We start from the raw sequence: 22,040 nt of genomic DNA on the forward strand, positions 1-22,040 counted from the left end.
AGGCTATTTATTTATCGGCTCATTTTGGGGACATGGACACAGACAGGCTGGCACAGGCTGGAGCTCCGCCAATGCTGCTTGGGAAGGTTGCCATGCTGTGAGAGAGAGAGCAGGGAGGGAGAGAGGAAAAGGGAAAAAAAGGCAGGCAAGACTTGGCACGGTTCTATCGCAGCTCCTTTTGTCTAGTTGCTCGGCTTTGCGCTAAGGAAATCAAAATACCAAGGGTGTAGGATCTCGGCTTCAAGGCTAAATAGACAAAAACAAGAAAACAACTTCGAAATTTTTTTAGGGAGGAGTGGGCGGGGGGCGCGATCATTTTAACAAAGAGATGCGGTGTAATGCAAATGATAGGAGCACACCTAGATCTTTTAGACTGAAACAAGTTATTTCATCTGAGAGATGACAAAATGTATGTGTGTTTAATTATCAAGAAGGATCCTCTGTTTGTATTTATAGTACAGAAGGAGATGACTTCAAAGTAGGTCAGGCTGCTCCAGACCAAGGACCGCCAGCACCATTGCAGCCAAACAGATGAAAGAAAAGTTTGTGGTGTGCATTTTTTTGAAGCTCTGGGTTCACGTGCTTTGTAGTTGGATGGCCGCACATTTCTTGCTAGTTCTGAAACTGGCTGGTTATTATGGTTGATCTCTACACCTTGATGACCAGTTCGGAGGGAGTGACCAACAGTTTGAACTCCAAGGAGAAGTTGGGCGACTTCACTGGCAACTTCAGTCCCCACAGCAGAGTGTACTTCCATGATTGAGACTTGGTTCTGGTCAAATTAAAAAAACAAAACCCGAAAAACGTTTTGTTTAAACTGGACTCCATGGTTCCTTGGCTTTTGCTGGGATTCCAGAATGACCTTTGGTTTGTCGGCAAGAAGACAATTCGCAATGTTCCTAAGGAAGGAAAGTACTTGTACAATTCACAGTCCTATTGAAGTACAGCTGGTTCCAGCTGCATTCCGAGTTGGAAAGATGGTTTTGTGGTGGAGTTTGGAATAGATTCTTTTGATGCCGCTTCTAATGCTGGAAAATCCTGTTAAGCTTGGGCAGGCCTGGATGTTTATCTATGTGTATGCAAATAGCATTTCTGCATTTTTAAAAAAATGAAAAAGAGCAGTTCCAGTCTTCATTAACATTGACCAGGACGTCGGTGTTTTGCAGCTTTCTGGGCAGTTCCAGTTAAGTAGTACTACTTAATAGAAAGATCTCAGCCTCACTTTGGACAGAAAGGTAACCAACACTGTATCCCTCATTGGTGTATCATGCCACCTCCTGTCTCGCTGCGCCTGGAGCATGTCTTCTTTGTGCACTGATTATGTCTCACTGGTATGTATAAATCCACTGTTGTTCCCTCTTGAGTAAATGCAGTAAACTGGGGCAAGTGAGAATACAGACAGCTCTTTTGCTAAATCCAGTCAACCTACTGAGTGTGTGGGCATCTCTATGTGTGTGAGGCTAAACTCCTATTTGCCACGCATCCTGCATGTACAGTACCAGCTGAATTTCACCACTCTGATGTTTCAGGCTGCTTGCTGAAACATCATGCTTATGAGGAAGCCTACTGGGAAGATGGCTTTTTTTGTCTGAATTCTCAGCAGGCAGTGGAATTACTGTATTTTGAAATGCTGTTTCTTTAAAACATATCTTCATATTGTAATACTTTTTTTTTCTTACCTGGCTAAGAACCTTGTTTGGCTCTTGTCCCCTCAGCGGGCATTTCTGCTCATTACCCTTTTGAGTGTATTAGTCACTCATCTCCTTTCCTGCACGAGCATCAGATTCCATTACTGTGCCTGCTTTTACCTTAAAGCATGAACTGTTATAGTCATCTGAGGCCAGTTTTTGATCTTAACCATAATATTCCAGCTCCTGAATTGGTTGCCCTCTACAATGCACATTTCATTTCATTTAGTTCATTTTGTTGCTGCTGTTTTTAAACAGGTACTGAATGGATGGTACTTTCAAGCGGTAGAATCACTGACATGTTTTTGTTTTCCAAATGAGGCAGGTATCCATATTTTTACACAGAACTGATTAAACATATTGATGCTTTACTATTTTATTATAAAAATAATCTTTCAGATGCATTCGGTTAGAGTTTTTGGAGTAGGCATATTGAGATGTAATTTAATATTTTGTATTTCAGTTCCAAAATTTTTAGCAGTTTATTTTTTAAGCATAGTATTGGAAAAGCTCACAAGTCTCTTTGAATAATTTGCTGTTTTGTCAGATTGTATGAGACAGTAACTGCAGAATTTAGCAAATAAATACGGTAATATTCACAGGCTAATCCCTATTTACACTAATTACATTTGTACCTCTGTTGATGGAGGTTTGGATTAAAAAAAATGTTTCATTTAAAGTATGCACTAAAAAGCTTGTACCTACTCCCTTGTGTGGGCTTTGACAAGGAGGCGCTATGGGCACCTTTATTCATGTTTATTAATGTCCAGATATAGTTTTGGATTTGGGTTTCTGCTTCTTTTTCCAGAGTTTTGAACAGGGCCTTTTCTTGCTCTTGGATCTAATTCAGAACTTAGCTTGTCATATGAAAAGATGTTGGTGCTGAGCTGGGAGCCTCTGCTGTCCCTCCACTAGCATCATTGGATCCTACTGTACCTCCTTGATATAATTTCTATGGTGTTTTCCTGTGCCCGGGTCCATGGTGCTGGGTTAGGGAATGGTGGAGACTTAGTGGGTCACAGCTGATATGGTGAGATCTGTACTTCACAGTGCCACTTTTGGATCTGTATAGTTTAGCTTTGGGGTCTTTTGGGAAGTGTCTTGGAGAGGGTACCACTGATAGTGGGGGACGTGGAGGAATATTGTTGTTAATTGGTTTTATTCCCTTTTTTAATTTTAAATAAAACAACTAAAACTGGTCCACAAAAAAGTTAGGCTAGTAGAATCAGGGACCCAGGAGTTGCATTGACCAGGCTGAGGATCAGGGTCTCTCAATGTTTTTCCCTTTATGTCCCAAATCCTCACTATTAAAGCAGCGTACTTCCATTCAATTCAATTCAACTTCTCCTGGAAGATGGGTTTCTGGTGTCTAAGTTTCAGCTACAGTAACAACCAGTTCGAAGTTCAGGTCCAGGTGGCCCACGGTAGAAATAAGCAGTACTTTCTAAGTCCAAGACAATTTGATCAGAAATCCATCCCTACTCCATGGTTTAAATACATTAAGTTAATACTGACATTTTGTGAAGGAATGATAGTGTTAATAACATATAAATGTAAGATTATTAGTAAGGAGGACTTCATTTATACTGTAACTCCTTAACAGTATTATAAAGAAATAAAAAAAGCTTTAGAGAGAAAATCCCAAACCCATGTATTATGAAGAAAAACATGTATTATGTTTTTCTTCTTCCTCTTTGAGAAATGCTAATGAGAAATTAAACAACCTGTTTTTTAGAAAGATTTATTTCTTTCCTGAAGTCATTTCTTTCTGTGCCAAAATGAGCACTGTCTGCAATAGTTATTGATTTGGATTTCTAAAAAATGGTTTCCATTTTTTAAGCAAAACAGTAAGCACTTGCAGACCATTTGCATAGGAGCATTTTTGCTGCTGAACTGTATATAAAATGATATTAGTTTTCTTAAATAACAGCAAACAACACCATTGTGACCCATAAAGCAATAATAATTATAAACTAGTTGTTTCTGTGTAGAAAAAGCTGCTTATTTTGCCTTTCCCTCCCCAAATCCTACATCTAAAAAGAACTTGTAATTTCCAAGGCCAAATAGAATGTTTCTTTTTAATACAAGTAGCCCAAAATGTTAATTAGCAAAGATTCCTGGCCTCTGAAATATGTTGAGAATTACTTGTTTCAGTCCAAGAAATATGAAAAATGAACAACTTTTCTGTTAAATCCTAGTAATAAAGAATTTATAATCAGGTCCGGAATGTAGTTTGTTAATACTTAGCGAGTTTGCACATGGGTTTTTAGTCTTCTTAAAACATGTTATCCTCTGTTGTGCTGAGACCACTTTAAGTTAACAGGAAAAGTAATGATGCACCAAATTGCCAAATGGAAAGGCAGTCAGACTAATGAGTGAGTTTCATTTATCACAGAAAGTTTCTGAAAACTCTTTTAAACCCCACATAAATACATACAATCAAAATGTTTTTGATAATCTTGATATATTAAAGACTAAATTAATATGTAGCTCTACTGCAACATTAACATTTCAGTATGAGCACTGAGAATGTCTTTTAAACAACGAATAATGTAATCCTCAGTGATTTTATTTTATGCACTTGGATAAATACATTACTACATTGTTGCATTCACCAATTTGAAATGCAAGCCTAAGCAGAGGCTAAAAGTGACTTCTGTCTCTCAGTAGAAGTGTTATTATAGTTATGAAGGTGGTTATAGTTATTAAGATGGTTTGCATTCAGTATTTATAAATTGAAGAAAACTGAAATGAAGGCAGACTAAACAATGGTATTTTTACATAGGATGAGAAGAAGAACTTTAGACGAGCACAACATTTCTCTCTACACGTATATTCTTTTTCAGTGGCTATCGATTTGAGGATGATCTCTACCATAGTTCATTTACTGTTCCCAAGGTGACTCAGGAGACTATTTCTAGAGGCTCAGACCCACCTGCAAAAGGATTCACTTCCACACAATGTGGTTGTTGTCTGGTAATTTTTGTATCTTGTCAGAATCAAGAGCAAGTGCTTCTCATCAAGAAGTCCCTGTATGATAGAGGTTGCAGTATCATTGAGATCATTTCATGGGCAACTCCTTCCTGCTAGTGTCAACATACGCTGGACCTCTAGTCTAACGCTGCAGGCTTCGTAAGGTTGTTTGTAGAACAGTGTTTTCCACCACAGAAGCCCGGATTTGTAATCACCTTAAAAAGATCAAGTTTGAGGCCTGGTGGCAATGGAAATCCCCATTTTTCTGCAGGCTTCATTTGCCTTCATAACAGTTAACACTTTGATTATTTCTTCCTCCTGCTTGGTCATTGAAGACTTGTGGGACCATACGTAGTGTGGAACCTCTGTTGTGTGTGCAACACTGTGTGTGCAGTCCTAGGGATCAAATGGACATGCAGGTCTCCCCAGTACAACCAGGACTTGGTCCACAGACTTGGTCCACTTACGTACTAAAGAGATAAAAGAAAGGGAATGACGTGTAACACGATAAATATTTTAGCCTTTTTTCTGTTCTGAAATGTATCTCCTCCCTCAGCACCTTTGTTGTTTGGGCTTAACTTTGTTTTGTTTTATTTGAGCCTGTCCAGTATCCACCACCTGTAAATCACTTTGAGTGGAAAGTCTAGAAAAGCACTATATACTACTATTTCTCCACTATGTAGTCCATAAATATTCCCCTACTTTCCAATCTCTTTTGGGATTGGAAACAATCCTAAAACGGGGAATATTATTGATTAATTTATGACAGATAAGAAAACTCCAAAAACAGCACAATCCCATGTTTTGTGTTCTTTACCATATGTCTGAAAATATGACTACTCCAATTTTTTAAAGATTTATTTGGTCAGTGGTTTCAGGGGTGCTACACGTTTCAGGTTTTGATGAGATGCTGTACCATTCAAATCGCTACATCATTAGTTTAAAGTAGACACTTTTTTGGGGATTTGTTTTTTTATTACGTTAAATGTAATTTGACCTACAATCCTGATAGTCTTTCTTTTAAAGCAAGGTTTGCAAAATGTCTGCATCATGCTCAGGAATAGGAGTGTCACCCCAGTATGAGTGGTCAAGTAATATGATTATTTTAATGAATTCCTTCATAAAAAACATGTATTGTTAGCCAGGCAAACTGGCATAAAAGTGTTTAATATAATAGTATTCATAATCAATCAATTAATAGTACTTAGCACACATTAAGTGTCCTAAAATGTATGCTATTCATTTTATATACGTTATTTCCTCCAAAAATATGCTATTCATTTTTTATTTCATATTATTTGAAGAACTGTTACTTTAAAAATTCTGTAGAATACAGAATAAAATTATGAGTAGTATTAAATCATATTATAATGATGCTAAGGCCTACTAATTTGTGAGAGAATTAAGCAATAACAACCTCAGAAAAAAAGGATTTATTTCAGGTATGGACTTGTAAAGGAAACTCCTTAATATTTTAGATACAAATGAATAACAAAACATTTACTTAATACTGTCTTTACATTTTCTCTGTATTTTACTTTTGCTTGAATATGGCAAATGTATAGAAAGGTATGTGAAAACAGAAGTGGTATCTCATTTTAAGGACTACCTCTTTTCCTCTTGATCTCTTCATAATGTTGTGCCAGAGTCATTAAATTGATCTGTGAGCACAATGAATTAAATGATACTGCTACTTGATATTGATAGGCAAAAATAAAAATCCCTGCAAATTTTTGAACTGTTATTAAGGTTCTCACTGGGGGAGGGGGTTTATATAATCCATCTCACCGAAGGTGTAGGAGGAGGATAGTGCTGGAAACAGGCCTGGGAGATCTAGAGTTAGCCTTTGTGTAGGTGGTAGTGAATCCAATCAGTCAAGACCTATGTTAAGTGCCCTTCTGTGATGGTAGTTTTACATTCACACTTTGTGATCTATGCTCCATTTGACCTTGCAAAGCAAAGGTTTTTGAATCCAATAGCAACTGCTTTATTGCTATGTGTAAGAGCAAAAGTAAGTCCACAGAAACACGACCAATGAGAAAATCGAATCTGCAGTCGTTATGGAAAATTCTTAATGGGTAATTTTACAGATTTAAGAAAATTAGAAATATGTAATGGTGCACTGGTTTTGAGATTCACTGTCATTCTCTCTCCACCTCTATTTTTTTGCATTTAGAATTACCAATTATTTTTGTACCCACCTTATTTGGACTAGCCTGTTACGTGTTACAGAATTGACCCTCATCCAGTGCTGCTTTAAGGTTTTGCACGCACATAAACAATAATTTGCCAGCAGCTATGTCACCTTGTTACTTACATCTGACAACCCATTGAAGATACGCTTGTGTGAGCCTGGCCAGTACCTTCTACCTGTAAAGCACTTAGAGTGGAGTGTCCAGAAAAGCACTATGTAAGGATTATTATAATGACGTCCAAAAGGCTTTATTTATGTGTTTTCCGGATTAACAAAAGAATGCAAAAATTCTGACTATAACTTGCACCCTGCACCCTGCACTCCAATCACATAGTACACAGAGCTTAAATGCGAGAATATGCAACTCTAAAGTTTTTTCCAGATCCACTAATTAAAGGGGAACTGCTATAGCTATAGCTATTTTTGCTATTTTGGGGTTAGAAAGGATCGGCATTAATGAATGCATTTAAAACTACAATGAAAGTAATATTTACACAGTAATGTGTAAAACCTCCAATTTACATCACAAAATAGGCAAAAGTACATGTAATTACATGCCCTATTACATTGTTAATCCAATAGGAATATTGCTCTCAACTTTGAGACGGTTTTGCCGCTGAATACAACTTACTTGTTGACTCTACGTGCAATTATGTTGGAACATTTCTGCAGTGAAATGTCTTCTGTACAATCTGTATTTATTTGCATGTACATCTCATTACATTAGTCATTACAGTTGCTAGAGAGCAGGAAGGGCTGCTTCACTTCGCAATTCTCATGAACTCTTGCTCTCCACAGTGGCGAGACCCGTGGTTTGCGGCAACCCGACATCTACACGGTACTTTCACAAAGTTCACGATTTTGCACTTAATTTGAAATTTGTAAAATATTTCTATACTAGCAATTTATTTTGTTACCGAGATTTAATAACCAGTCTGAGAAATTGGGACTACTGTTCCCCTTTAAGTCAATCATCCCTGTGTGGCTATTTACAATCATCCCTGTGTGGCTATCTAGTGCTTAGATGCTGTGTACCAATCTCTAATGGCAGTACAGCTGTAACTGCAGCTTCCTCTCAAACCAGCAAGCCCCAGTGATTTATACACATCTCTGCTGGCAGCTACAAACCCACAACTGCACATTGGGGAAAATGAGGAAGTGTAGGCAGAAACTTGCCTCAAACCCATAATGACAGAGCTTCACTGGTGCTCAGGTGAGCACCTTTACTAGTTGTGCCTCTTATTTATAAATGCTTACAGTGATACACAGGGCTGATCTATTACCATAGTAATCTATAATCAGTATTAAAGATTAGTATTATATGTCTGTAGGTAAATATTTACTCTGTTACATTTGTAAGTAATCACCTTTGCCTTACATTTGCATACCAGCACAAGGATAATGCGTGCTTTCCTCCCTAATGTGCAGTTATAAGGGACATCCACCATTTTCAAGGTAGTCTATAGAGGTGTTTACAATATCAGAAATATGTGGAAGGATAAGACAGGGGAATGTTTTCCAGTCAACATTTTGTAAGCACAAGTACATTTTCAGAAATTCCAGATCTTATTCTAATATATTATCTCAACGTTCTTCGATCAATATCTTACACTGAACACCAACCAGCAATCACTTTGATTTGTTGCTTCATTGATTGTAAGTATTTGAAAGAGAAATTTCTTCTGTGTGGGTTTTAGATAGACCGTCATTAAGCGGTACTATTAAACATCCATCCAGTTTACTGCTTTATCTAATACAGGATCACAGGGGAACCAGAACCTAACTTCACAAGCAACGGGCGCACAACAGGATACACCTTGGAGGTCCATTGCAGGGTAGACACACACATACAGGGCCAGTATACCCAGAAGCCAGTTAACCTACCAGTATATCTTTGGATTTTGGGAGTAAAACCCATATTAATATAGGGTGAACATACAAACTCATAGCATCCCAGGAATTGAACCCAATGCCTCAAAACTGTGAGGCAGTAGTGCTAACCACTGCACCACACATAATAATTGCACACACACATAATAATTGCAGAAAAAGATCAATTAACACTCACCTTTTTAATTTTCTTCCACTCATCTTCAGAAGCTTAAGGTATTTTCAAATGATGGTGCTTTTTCTGTCTTCATCACACCAGTAAATAGGCTTTTTACTACAGGGAAGGCCTGCACATGTTCTGCTGTTGCAAGAAATTCTGTCTCGTGTTGCAACCAAGTGTAAATGCACTCTTCCAGGAATTAACCATTCCCTAGTGTCTCATCTCAAAGCTTCTGGAATGCAAGCTAAACACAACCTATGAGAATTTACATTTTTATTCTTAAGTTCTAAGTAAAAGCACAAGATGCCTAGTACTTAAAATAGATCACTACTGGAAAGAAAGACAAACCTACCCTGTCTGAAAAATTGCCCAACTTCAGTGATGCTCCACAGTCCCGCAGATATTCCCAATCAAAGTCAGTTACTGACTTAACCTGAAACTGAATGAGTGAGTATGTTTGTACTAGTTACAGTAAGTCATTCAACCCATATTCACTTTTGTATTTTGTCAGTTAATATACAGTATAATTTGTAGTACCCTCTAAATTTATAAAATATCCCCAATGAAACAAGGAGCAAAAAACTTTTATGAAAAAAGATTTATTGGATTGGATAATTTGTCATTTTGAAAAAAAAAATCATGCTATAATGCTATAATCTTAATAGCATTTCACGGACCAATGTAACATTTGTTTAGAAATAAATACTAATAAAAACACGAAGGATCGCTTTTATTCTCACTCCTGTAGTTAGTATTTTGTAAATCCTCCTCTGGCATAGATTATATTGGCAAGATGCTTCCTGTAGTATGCTGTGAGTTTTGGTGCTTCAAAGAAGGGATTTTTTATATTTGTTCCAGGTATAATTGTTCTATGTCCTTCAGACCCTTTGGTTTCTATGTAAGACCTGGCGTCTTGAATTTGAACCACTGATTCCCAATTAGAGGAAAGTTCTTAGATTAAGTAGGACAGTGAACAACATTTATTGTGTGTATAATTAACCACTTCTTTGTCATGTTGGATGTAGAATCATTGTGTTGATGGAATGTACACTTTCAGCCAAGCTTTAACGTCTTAGCAGAAAGAACCACATTTTTGGCCAAAATGTCCTGGTATTGTTTGAGATCATGATTCCCCCTGTCTGCCTTTGCAATGGTTCTAGTTGTCGTTCAGTTGTGGTTAGTCAAAATGATGGTGCCTATTATGATGGTTCACCCTCAAAGGAGGCATCTTCCTTGCAACTTGGCCATGAATGCCTTAGTAAGTGGTAAATTACCAAGTACCTTGACACTTTATATCCAGAAAATGTCAGTTTGCAGTTTCCAACTCTTGCCTTTATATTAACTCTGTTTCCGTGGGGCATGCCCATAGTGGCAGGATACACTTACGTCCTCTTCTTTTTAGGGCTTCTGTAGCAGAATTCTCTTTATCCAGCAGGTTGGTGATCTCAAGCATTATAAAAAGTTTGAGATTTTTGCAAAAAGACAGACTGGTCTTCCAGCCCCATTAAAATTCAAGTCCTGGAATATAATCTCATCATTAAAAAATAACCATTCGAAGAGGAGAAGAACAGATAATCACAGGGAATGTACTGTACAACAAGAAATTTGTTCAACAAAAAGAAATTTATCAAGAGCATTTTAGTTGTGTCCCGTTTGTCTCTAACACCATTTGCAGCTAATGGAGCACTAGAAAAAGTCATGCAACCCAAGGTAAATAAAGTGCAATTCTCAGAAGGAATTACATATTTAGGAATATTTAGGAATATTTCTTCAATTTTTACTGACAACATTTTTTTTCCTATACAGAATAATTTGTCACATGGGAACTAATTTTCTCTAAAAAGCTTTTGTGTTAAAGCATGAGTTTACTTGCAGAAATAAAAAAATGTGATCATCTGTGATGATTCATGTATTTATTTCAGCTTCTTGTTTTTTTCACTTTTATTTGAGTGATTTACCTTCATGCATCTTGTTCCTTGATCTCTATCATTTAATGAAAATGAAGTGGCACTTTTCATACACCATGATAATGGAAAGTATAAAAAAAAGAGGCCATAAAATGGTAGTGAATAAAAATGAATATTTTAAGCATTGTTTGCTGGCTGTGACATGAAAGAGATATTCATGTCCAAAATTATGTGAAAAATAGAAGAATTTCCCCCTCACTCCTTAAGATATTAAACTCCAGATAACACTTGATAAACAAAGAAATTAAGGAATTAAACATGCTGAGGTTTCTTATTCCTTCCTGTATTTCACCTACTACAGTATATATGATAGTTACTGCAGACTTATTTCTTAGAAAGAAAAGAAATAATGTTTAAATAAAAAAATATACATTTGATGAATAACCGTCAGATTAAAGAGAGTACCCCTGTGCATTACCAGGATAAAAATTTGTATTAATCTGTTATATATTTTTCTTGTTTTCCCCTATTTTATTTAAATTCAGAATGTAGGCTTTAAGCGTGGATTGTACTCATTTATAGTACAAGAGACAAAGGCCCTTACGATCCCAAATTTCACAGTTACACCCTGAAAATGTTCAAACACTTCATTTTGTTTAAAACAAATCAGAGATACAAAGAGAGATGGCAACGATAATTAGCACGAAAACATTTCTAATGATTACTTCTGTAAAATGAGAAATTTCTCTACTGTTAATATACTGTTGCAGCCGCTTTGGAGATTTAGTTGTGCTTTTATGAAAAACATAAACGTGCAGTGCTATTTAATCAAATATAAAGTAATAAAATAATTAGGGTATATGGTTTTCAGTGGCATTGTAATTTAACAACCCCCCACAAAAACCACCCTGCTGTGAGGATAGCCTCATTGGGATTTCTTTGGGAAAAGAATACAATATTTTAGAGGGAATGATTTTAGGCCTACAATACTGTTCTCTTGATTCTAATGTAGTTTTTTTTTCTACCAGGCATATTTGTGTATGGGGGTGTTAACATAACTTTGAAGTGGTTTCTGTGTTTTAACAGAATTTCTCTCACTCTGTCTCTCCCTCTCAATTTTCTCCGTCTCCCCATCCCCCATCCTAAACTGCGATTGGTTGAATTAACTCTGCAGCCTCCTGCTGTGAATAATTACTTTTGATCCAATGCGGATTCTGCCGTCTTTCTCCTTCTCTCTCTCTCCCCCTCCTTTTATTTTTAACTCCCAGTACCCCCCCCCCTCAGCCCCACGCTACATGCACTCAACACACACGCACAGGCACATACATATACTCCCTGGTTATCAATGTAGGCTGGGGGCTTTATTAAAATGGGGGTAATGTTGCTCACAGCTGGCTTATCAGCACCAAGGGGGGCTGTTAGGGAATTGGCACAGCTGAACGTACTGCACTGTTAATTGTATTGCTTTGATTGCAGTAGACAGGACATATGTAAACTGCTGATTATTGCTCACTTCTTGAATTTCCAAGGGGTAGCTGCTAGATAGCCCTTCAGAGATGTCAGTGGGTGAACACGATTGTGCATGTGACTGGTTTCTTTTTAAGGAAGGGTTCCATTTAGTATTTTGAAACTAAGAAAATGAAATGGGCATATTATATATGATATTGGCGACATCCTTGCTTTGCCTATTGAGGCAAAAAATGTCTTTCTCCTCTAGGTTTTTAATATTACAAAGCAGAATACTGTGCAAGGATGAGACAGAGCAACAGTGACCCTCCCCAACATTGAGCAGTCATACAGGGGTCTAATACTGCATGTTGAGCAGTTTTTCTGCAAATGGCACTGTATGTCCTCACTGGACTACAAGCGTGTTCTGTCCTTTTCAGCCTGACTGGTTTGTCAGATATGCTCATGTCACGGCTTTAACATAGCACTACAGTATTTTAATATGAAAAGGCTGCTGGGTCTAGAAATTCCCTTTTACACTTACCTAAGCAAAAATCACAAGCTTGAATTTTCTGTTCTCCTGCTTTTAGTGCAATTCATTTTAGACAATCAGCATTCATCTATATAGATACAGTACTCTTAACATCAAAGATAAATGTGATCATATACATTGAATCATCTAGTAGTTGATACAGGAAGCAAAAACAGGGAGGGGATTGTAAAAAATAAGCAAAATGTTCAAGAAATCAATAACAGTGTCTCTGGTGAAATTACTCAACTTTGCACACAGGAGGTTTGACCAGGAATTAAATTTTAAAAAATCACGGAACCATACTATTCTATCTAATGGAATTATGCGATGAAAGCACAGCATGAACATGACATTGCTTTTCAAGGAACTGTTACTGCAGACTCAAGAGAGAATGTGCCAAGGGAAATAATACACTCGATTTCAATAGCAACTTGTCTTTGTCCTCATCTAGACAACTTGGGCAGAGAACAAAAAAGGTCCAACAAAATGGTTGGATTTACAGTGAGGGATGTAAAATTAAATTGGTGAGAAAAATGTTTAAAATTGTGCAATACATTAGTAATATGTCATTACTAATGTACTAAAGTATGGTAAAATATACTAATACACTTTTATAATATTATACACAATTTTCTCTAATCCTGGTACAAACATAACTTTCAGTATCAGAAAGAGTTTGCAAATCAGCAAATAGGATAATTAGGGGTTCACAAGCATATCATAAACAGATGTGTTAAAGGAACTGAATCTTTATAGTATTCGGACAAAACGCAAGAACGTGAGCATATTTTATTCAAGTGTTCAAAATCGTCAAAGACACTGACAGTTCAACCCATTGGACCACTAATTTCACAGTGAAATCTCCTAAAAACATATAACTAAAGCTGAAAACTAAAGAGGAGGTACATTTGGAATCAAGAGCAGTACCTACAGTATCTGTGATGACAGACAATGTGTGAAAGAGTACTCTGAAGAAGAGAGAAGTTTGAACGCAAACACAAATGACTCCTTTCTTAAATAGTGCTGCATATTTGCTGGCTTAACATTTACATATTTCATATTGTTTAATTAATATTTTTTTCATTCTGTTTGTAAAACAAGGTGAAGTTTTAATATTAGATGCATTGTCCATGATAATCATATGTTTAGTCTTTTTACAAATACACAACAGAATAAAAGAAACACAGATAAAGTTGTCTATAGGTTTTAATACCCTTATCTTTTTACTTGCTTTAATTGTAGGTATAATTCATTCCACTAAACTGCCTCACACTTTGGAAAAGAAAGCAGCTGACTTATTACTTATTACTCAGCTATACTTATGATGAAACCAGCAAAAAATGTGTGTGAAAATGTGTGTAATTTTAATTATTTTTTAATTCAGTCTGACATCTATGATTTTGAGTTTATCTATTCCATTTTAACTTCTCATTATTCTCATTATATCTTCCTCATTATTCACCTCACTATTAAGTGTTTTTTGCCCCACAAATCCACACTAGTAAGAAAAAACACCTAAATGGATTCTCTTTTATGTGTGTACCAATCAAAGAAGTCCCTTTTAATGTTTTGTCCTTGGACTTCTGTTCACTTATTATTCAGTGAAACTGCTGTTCGTCTTTTCAGTTCCACACAAGAGCACAGGAAGATATGGAAAATAAAAGAAATTGGATAGGAAATCTTTGTTGGAGATTTTTTTTCTGTAGTGTTATGGTAGTCAAATGATCTGTATGTAATGTTGCCTTCAGTGCACTTCAACAACTTGCAGTCTAAATGATAGCCTAGACCAGTCGATGCCAGGAATCACAATACAATAATGTGATTTGATTTTTACATCATTAGTCTTTGACGTGAATTCCTTCAGAATTTGATGTTTGGCCTCTATCTCCTCTTTCTTAAGCAGGATAAATTCTCAGCAATTAGAGGCTCTGCTTATGTATTTTGGTAAGGTACAAAATAAGTAGTGCATTTATATGAGGTGACAGAGACTACTGTAAATATCTTATTCCACACTGCCCAGATGAACTGATAAAGGATTATGGAATAAAATAAAATGTTCCTTTTTCTATCCTCTGTATATCCAGGATTTTATATTGTTTCTAAAACTATATATATTCATGATACAAACAATATCTTAATGTAAACACAGCAGACAAAATATCAAAATACGAATGTTATTTTGCTAATGCTTAAATTATCTATGGCCTTCAGAAACTTAATGTGCAGACTACACAAATGCAGACTAATTGATATGAAAATAATCCATTTTTGTCCTTTCCATGTTAACAGCTTTTGTTGGTTCTCTATTTTAATCACAGAGCTATGTTTTTATTGCTACCCTACCTGTATTCCTCACTTAATGTGAAGCAGTAGTCAAGTGTGAGCCTATATGGTGAGTTAGTGCGGGTTGCTTTCACGTGACGTACAGTATCTTCCTTCTGCAGTACATTTGCCTCTTGCTTTTATTTTCTCCATTTGTTGTGGAATTCAGTTTTCCAATAAAATTGTTGAGAGCTAATGGATTTTTTTGTTCATTACATGCACTGAATGATGACTCCCTGGGCAGTTTTTAAACTTGATTTACAATTAAAGGAAGTTGGGCTATTTTCTAATGATTCGTAGCTGAGCAGTTTTTATTGCACTACTAAGCTGTGTTATTAACAAAGCCAGTACTTTTTATTCCATTGGGAAATCTAAAATGCTGTTCTCATGGAAAAAATGAAAAAGGCATTTTTCTCAAGAATAAATTGTGACTTTTGTTATTGGTATAGGCACATGTATTGTTTTCTTTTAATTTATCAGGTGAAATGTTTAGTTCATTCACAAACATCCAGGAGACACATAATTGCTGTATGTGTTTCAGTAGTTAAGGGAAAGGTCTTATTACCAAAAGGTTACTGGTTCAATTCCTGACTGTACCACCCACACTCTGTTACTCTTGGCAATTTATCAAACTTTCTTGTTCATTGTCTTCTGGACCAAAGTCTTTTTGTAAGTGATGCTGCAGGTATAGTTTTTCTAAATGTCAAGCCCTTTAAATCCATTTCCAAATTTATTAAAATTATATGACATCCTCATGGGCTTTATAAACCTTATTAAACCTGGTGTTGATTTGTGTCGGAATAAGCAGAATAAACCTGTTCTCACAACAGGCTGATTCATGCCCATGTGGATAAAAGCTATATAATCTAAAAGAAATACAAGGATCTTAACCAGGCTCTACTTAATGACCTAAAAATCTATTTTGTCCATTGCGTCTATATTGATTTTCTTGTGTGTTGTTCTTTTGATGTTCCAATGTTTAAATAGTAATTTGCATTATTATTCCCTGCTTCTTTTGAAAACCAGGACATTCTGCTTGTAAAGACTTCATGCTATTTTAGAATGATGTTCTTGTCTTGGCAGCACTGTGGCCTGGTGGTTAACGTGGCTGCCTCTTTTCACTTTGGTCCTGGGATTGATTTCCTTCTGGGTTGGGAACATGTGTGTAGTCTGCTTATTCTCCCAGTGTTTTCTCCTGATGCTCCAGTTTCTACCCAGGGACACGCTGCCTGTGTGTGGGTATGCAGGTGTGTGTGTATATACCCTGTGGTGAACTGATGTGCCATCCAGGGTGTTGGCTTTCCTTGTGCCCTATGTTTGACTGCTACAGCTCTTACTAAGGAATAAGTATCTTTCTCATAATGTGCCTGTCTTTGTCTAAAAACAACTATACTCTGTGTAAACTGAGAATCTTAGTGGAGAAACAATATTTAAATGCTAGAAATATATCTGCTTCTGACAAAAATATATAGTGATTATTTTGTGGCCCGCAGATAGGACATTGCTTGAAGGCATTTCTTTAGAAAAAAGCTTTAGTTAGCAAGATACATGGACCCAGGTTTGCAGCAGGTTAATAGATTTACACAAAGTGTTTCAGCAATAGGATTCTGTTTAGATTTATTTCTCTGAGGGGAAATGCATCTTAGTAAGTGGAAATGCATTTTGATACCCTCTGTGCAGAGTCTCTGTTCTAACATGTCTGTGCATGCATATACTTTGTGAAACTGAAGGACAGAAATGGTTGATAACAAACCTCTAATATAGTTATCTACAGTCACAGACAAACATTTGCATGTTATTTGCAAAAAGTGAAAAAAAACACCTTGACATACGATAAAAGAACAAATTGTTTCCTTGAAATTGAAAATTGGCACATGTTTGTACTTTTTTCTTTCAAAGAATGGTGTCACTAATCTATTTGGAAAAAAGAGATGGCACTTGCCTAGTGAATACTGTTAACACTGTAATAAGTATTGTTCATACTTTATTTTAAAATATTGAATTCAATGAAAAGGTATGGAAGCTCATATGTCAGTATTGATTATTTTCGTGACATCCTGTACTGGGAGAAAAGAAAGGAAACAAGCATACAAAAAAAAGAACAAGGAAAGTGTTTGGGCTTTGGAAGTACATTGGAGAAGGTCAGTCATTCTCCCAACAAGCCTATTGTGGGAGAAAAGGTCTTTGATTTCTTTGTGCTTGCCTTGATATAAGAGCAGAATCATTGCTTTCCCAGAGATGCTTAAATGTTTCTTTACAGAGGATCACAGCAGTCATTCCATTGAGAAAAGAAAACATTTCAGTGCATTTTAAAATCCACGCCCTGCCATTCTGATTCAACCCAGACATTAGGCAATTTAAACACAGAACACAGAAAGCAGACGGCTATCACTTTCCTTGACGGACCACACAGTCCACAGTGTAGAGGTTGGTTTGAGACAAGTATCAATCTCAGCATGGATCACTGGAAAACATTACATTCCAAGTAGCAAAGTGAGTTTGACGTTTATTGTAGAAACAGCAGGAAAATCCTGCAGCCACCAGAAATCACAAATGTGTATTGCATAAATTAACTTAAACTTGAACTTCAAATCCAGCTTAATCTGACGTGAATAGAAATTCAAATAAAACTAAAACATTGTAGTTGTGCATAATATCTAATATTAGGGAGAAAATCTATCTTTCTATAAACATTACAGTATTTCATGAAATTTTAAACTAATCTGAGGAATTATTACTATGGCTTCTAGTTTGAGATTATAAACAATGCTGGGTTTGCTTAAATTGCAACTGCGTAGATTAATGATGTTAGTTTTTTTCCATACAAGGAAACACAATGGAAATGAATGACTAAATGAGAAGGCTGCTGAGTTGTTGGGTCCTTTTTATTGCTCCTCTCTGAAGATCTCTGAAATGCTCTGCTTGCTGCTTTTCTTATAAAATTACTCTATCTTGTTTAGCTTGCATCTCCTAAACTCACCACTGTTTGTCTGTCATCCAGTCCGCTTTGTTCTCCAGACCGTTGAGCTGGCTCCTGGTAAAATTAAAAAGCATCCCCATAGCTTTGCTTCCCAATCACAGGACTCTGACCTTAGCTTCCTGTCTCTTCAGCACTTCCACGTTTTGCTCTGTTCCTGACCTGGTTTGGAGACCACCAATAGCTAGTCATTTGTTTGACTTGCTGCAAAATTAAACTTTAAGTTGCTTTTAGCCCTTATGTTCCCTGGTTTAGGTAACTCAATCTCAGTTAATGTCCATCTATCCAACTATCAATTCTGTAATCGTTTTATTGGCGCTATACCTTGGACATGGTGGGACACCAGTGCACACACAGACACAGACATGTACATACTCACACCAGGGCTAATTTTCCCAGAAGCCAATCTTTGAACTGTGAGTAGAAACTGAAGCACCTGGAGGAAACCCAAGCAAACAGAGGAAAAACATACAAACTCCATGCAGATAGCATCCCAAGTTCAGAATTTATCCCATGGCCCCAGCCCTGGAAGGCAGCAATGCTAACCACTGCCACTACGCCACCCCCAGTTAATGTTACACAAGCCTGTAACAAGGCATTAGAAGAACGAGAGAAGTCCAAACAATGGATATATGGTATGTTTCTTGAGTACATCAGGAATTAATCGCTGAGTCTACCTATATGTCTGTTGATTAGAGAGATCCACATTGAATATTATAGTTTCAGCTAGTTGCGAAACTATCTGGAGGAACATTTTACAACAGCTCTATCTGCTCTGTACACACTTGGATGTGGATTTACAGTATACAGTCTAATGCAAAGAAATCACCAAATCATCGTGATGATTAAATAATATTATCCTGACCTTTCCATACCTCAAAACGTTTCATCCTCTAGCACCGTTTCTACATTTTGGCATGGTCTGAGCATGCAATGTAGCTTCGTTTTTTTTTAAGAAAGAATATTAGATTCTCCATTTCATAAATATTCAGATTGATTGCTATATCAAGCTTATATGAGTCTAGGAGCAAAAGAATAGTTTGAAAGGTCACAGAATTAGTGTAATGGTCTCTGTGTGCAAGGTGGTTTAACATGACTTAAGAGCAAATGCATCTGTCTCTGTAAGTTCCCTCACAAATTGGATTTCAAGCTGCAACTGGCATAGTGATTGACCACATTGACCATGAAGACCAAGGAGGTTTTAAAACATGTCAAATATGAAATGTTAGAACGTCTTAGTAACTGGCAAATGGTTACTTATCTCTTTCCTTATGGTGAAGTCCATCATTAGGATGTGTAGTGTGCATCTTGCACTACCTAGAGCAGCCTGGCCTGATTCTTCAAACTGGTTAGGGATGCCACTATGAAGCCAACAGTGAAGGTTTTCAAAATTTTAGATCTGAATTGGGGTTATCATCTGCCAAGAGTGTTCATGCATTGGCAATGTCCTACACAAAACTGGACTGCATGGCCAAGTAGCAAGAAAGAAGTCTTAATTGAAAAAGACTCACATTAAATCTCATTTGGGAGATACTGCGGACATGAGGCACAAGGTACAAATGCAAAGTTTTATGGATAGTGCAAATCCAACAGAGCACATCAGCCAGTTATAATTAATAATAATAATAATAATAATTGCTTACACTTAAATAGTGCTTTTCTGGACACTCCACTCAAAGTGCTTTACAGATAATGGGGACTCCCCTCCACCACCACCAATGTGCAGCATCCACCTGGATGATGCGACGGCAGCCATAGTGCACCAGAATGCTCACCACACATCAGCTATTAGTGGGGAGGAGAGCAGAGTAATGAAGCCAATTCATAGATGGGGATTATTAGGAGGCCATGATTGGTAAGGGCCAATGGGAAATTTGGCCAGGATGCCGGGGTTACACCCCTACTCTTTTCGAGAAACGCCCTGGGATTTTTAATGACCACAGAGAGTCAGGGCCTTGGTTTTACGTCTCATCTGAAGGACGGCGCCTGTTTACAGTATAGTGTCCCCGTCACTATACTGGGGCATTAGGACCCACACAGTTAATTACGTCTCCATTGTCAAGCATAATGGTGGTACTGTACCATCATGTTATGTGGATGCTTCCCATCTGCAGGAATTTGTAAGTTTGTCAGGATTGAGGGGAAAATGGATAGAGCAAATTACAAGCAAATCGTAGAGGAAAACCTTGATTCACTCAGAATCTAAAACTGGGTTGAAAATGAACTTCAGCAAGACTATGAGCTGAAACACAAGGCCAATGTCACATTGAAGTGACTTGATAAGAAATGATATGAATGTCCTTGAATGACCCAGTCAAAGTTCTTAACAGCCAAAGTCCATGAACTATTTTGAAGAAACATTTAAAAACTAGAGCAATTTTGCCACGAGGAATGGACAAAGTTAAATTATTTCCTGTATGTGCAAAACATGTAAAGACCTATTGAAAAATACTCAGAGCAATAATTGCTGCAAAAGGTGCTTCACTGAAGTGCTGACTTTGGAGGGCCGACTACTTACGCTACTTATTCGTAAAACTTTCCAAACTTGAGAAGATTCCCTTCTCTGCACTTAAGACAGAAGTTGCATTTCCATTAACATCACCCATTAGCATCTCCGTTTCAGACTATCTGCTGCAGTACCTATTTATAAAGTATGACCAAAGGGACATAGAAAGCTGCTGATGAGACCACTATGCTCGCATCACTATTTGCCTAAGAAAATTCAACCCCATCTCTCCACGCAAGGGCCTGACCAAGCTAGCCTTGATACTCACATATGCCTCTAAAATTGAACACTGCTAAAAAACTGTATTTTATGCGTTCAGTGCAGGGTAGTATGTGCCACCATAGAGAGAGGGGAAAAAGAAGCAGTCATTCATTATATTCTGCTCTAACACTCTCCCAACAATCTGTCACTGATTGCGGCTGCTGTGTCTCCTGAGTCATCAGTACTGGTGTAATGGTGTGGAACTAGCGAAGGTGAATGGTAATTACTTATTGAGTTTCTGATTGCTGGGTGGAGAATAGAACTAATTTATTACATCAGGGGAGAATGAAGGCTGAATTAGAGACATTTCCAGTTGCCTATTAAAAGTGTAGAATCAAGTGGCCACTTGTCTTTTTTAATTTTGTTTTATTTTTCGTAGACCATCCAGAGGTTCTTAAGGCACTGAGGGTTCTGTTTTAGAATGTGTGGATATATCCATATACCCCTGCCCAGTGAGCACTTTAGCTGAAGTTAAACTTTTATTTTATATGCTGAACAGTTACATCAAAAGGACATTGTGAAACATAACGATTAAGACAGGTCATTTAATCCATTAGAACTGACCCTTTTCCTGTAGTGACTATTACAGTATCAATTTCATTTCCAAAATTCCAAAATATACTGAAAGCCTCCAGTCCCTGCATTAATAACACTGTGTTTGACAGTGTCCACTAATATCTTTAGTAAATGGGATTCTCTTATGATTTTAATTTTCTTTTGTTGTCATTCCTGAATGGATTATGGGGTCAACCTAGTTTAATCACTTTAAAATTTTATGAACTTACATGACGACTCTTTATACAGTAGCTATAGTTTATTGAAACTAAAATGATTATTCTCCTATAGCATGCTCTTTAACGCTGGAATGGATAGTTGCCCATCTCTGTACATTGGGACTTCTATTCTTTTTATTACTTTGTGACCAGAGAGGTATGCAGTATTTTATGTGTGAATGAACTAGAGCTCTTTAGTTTCAAGACAAGTTCTCTTTATTTGTATACTCCATTCTATGTTGTTTAAGTGAGAAAACCTGTTTGCCCTTTTAAGTTAGGTAAATTTATTGAAGTGATATATTTATTTCCAACACCTACAGTAGAGAGCAGTGGTTAGGGCTCTGGTTTTGTAATCGTAAGACTGTGGCCTAATTTTCAATAAAGGCAGTGCAGCTGTACCCTTGAGAAAGA

The 22,040-nt window shown here is 36.9% G+C and overlaps 1 protein-coding gene across 2 annotated transcripts in view; it reads left to right on the top strand.

Moving 5' to 3' along the window:
- msraa (methionine sulfoxide reductase Aa) overlaps positions 1 to 22,040 on the top strand; it is a 100,264-nt gene that overhangs the window by 9,003 nt on the left and 69,221 nt on the right. Inside the window, exon 1 of one of the 2 annotated variants that reach the window (XM_069179685.1) lies at positions 1,242 to 1,331. The exons of the other annotated variant lie outside the window; for it this stretch is intronic. The gene's annotated coding sequence lies outside the window, so the exon portion shown is untranslated. Of the gene's footprint in view, positions 1 to 1,241; positions 1,332 to 22,040 lie in introns of those variants that run through there. 2 annotated transcript variants of the gene reach the window in all.

Source organism: Lepisosteus oculatus, chromosome 2, assembly GCF_040954835.1.
Source record: "Lepisosteus oculatus isolate fLepOcu1 chromosome 2, fLepOcu1.hap2, whole genome shotgun sequence".
NCBI classification, from domain to species: Eukaryota; Metazoa; Chordata; class Actinopteri; order Semionotiformes; family Lepisosteidae; genus Lepisosteus; species Lepisosteus oculatus.